This window comes from Sinocyclocheilus grahami, unplaced genomic scaffold, assembly GCF_001515645.1.
Source record: "Sinocyclocheilus grahami isolate Dianchi unplaced genomic scaffold, SAMN03320097.WGS_v1.1 scaffold8590.1, whole genome shotgun sequence".
Lineage (NCBI taxonomy): Eukaryota > Metazoa > Chordata > Actinopteri > Cypriniformes > Cyprinidae > Sinocyclocheilus > Sinocyclocheilus grahami.
In genome coordinates, this window is record NW_015512127.1 from 2,294 (window position 1) to 4,211 (window position 1,918).

The following is a 1,918-nucleotide window of genomic DNA, read 5'->3' on the forward strand; positions in this document are numbered from 1 at the left end:
TTTTCTAAAGTTCTAACAAATGTTTTCAGCTGTTAATTATTTTGAAACATTTAAACCAGGCAGGTTTAACCTTACTGTAGGACTCAACTCTGATTACTGTTAGACTTTCAAAATCTATCATCACTTGAATTAAGATAATAATAATAAATAATTTTAAAGCTCAGCCACCACAAAATCAGACTTTAACACCTCTTTTTTTACTTTGAGATCATTCTGAGGTTAAAAACATTTAAAATCATAACATGATATAGTTTAAAAGCTATGATACTTTGTTTGAAATCAAATCTTTGCATAGCTATGTTAGGAAACACTGGCATCTAACAATGTTTTGGAAAATTAATCTTGAAAAATAATGCCTATACTTAAATCCAAATAGGAAATAAATCAGTTATCAAATAAGCATGTGTCCTGTGTCCTAAACTCCTGCAACATTGGTGTCTCATATTTTATAGCAGTCAATGCAATTTGGGAAATAAATCAATAAAATCTGTAACTTATGTGTGTGAAAAAATTCAGATGTAACCCCCTTTGTATTCGTTAACATTTTCATAAGTAACTGTAATTTAATTACACATCACAGGTTACAGTTACATTTATTTTGCAATTCCGTTACATGTAACAAGTTACTCCCCAACACTGCCCGTCGATGTTTATGAATGTTTTTTTTTTAAATCCAGGCCAAGTCTTTTCTCATTTGCTGAACAAATTCCTCTACAATACAGATGCTTCAGAAAACTACAAACTACATAATTACAAATATGATTCGAATAGTTCACCCTTCATCTCAAACTGTCAGCTTTTATTAAAGCCGTTCTGTTACGTTCTCAAATCAGGACCCCTGCGCGTGCTCACTGCACATCCTGAAAACAATCCTCTCCAAGTTATGGGCATCAGTCTGTCCTGCTGGGTACAGCCTGAATAGTGAATACACCGGGCAGGGAACAAGCTAGCGGCTGTGGTAAGACAATTTTCCATGTAATATAACTCACAAGGCTATTACAGAGAATGCAATATCAATATGCACATATTCTCCAGCGCAATATAAAGTGGTTCTGCACGAATTCTGTGTTGCTACGCAGAGTTAGCACCCTTATTCTTAGCCAGCGCATAGAGAAAACACTGAGTTGCATGTAGCATGAATCTGGCTAACACATTGATAGCATCTAAATTCTTCGTTTTAAATCCAAATGGCGTGGCATAGTTAATATGTTAAAGTAGAAAAACAAAGAAAAAATTCATAAAAAAAGAAGAAGAAAAAACCTGGTGAGCAGACGAGTAAACTAAAAGGATTAGCAAGAATAGCATGCTAGCAACAGTGGCTTCATAATGCCGTGACAAGCTGCCTACTGTTGCTAGGCAACGGGAGCCCCATAGGGCGAGAAGCACCGTAAGCTGTTTATTATATTAGGCTACCCAGAGAAGAGGCAGTTAGATGGGCTACAGAAAACACTACTGAAGCCTGAATACCGTCTGCTGGTTGAATGTCGCATCCTGCTTTACACAGATAGGCTTTTAAATGATTTATTATGCATTCTAATTATGTAAATGATTATTTATATATTTCTTTGTTAATTTGACAGTGTTGAGCAGCAGATGCTCTAATTTATGCTTCTTGCTAATAGCTCATTTGAAGCACTTGTCCCTGGTTAGGCTTTTAGTGTGGACCTATGAAATACAACAATCAGCTGCCAATCAAAATTTCAACTTGGTAATATATGTGGGGGAAAAAATCAACAAATGACCAATAAAATTATGAATGATCACATGAATAATTCTGTTTAAGTCCGTTTTAAATGCTGTATTGAATGGTTTCAATTCTGTTTGTCATTTGAATTATATTGGTAAATCATTTCAGAAGAACTGTACTCACAAAGTACAATTTACTCAGTAAAACTGAATATTAGAAATGAAAAAGTTT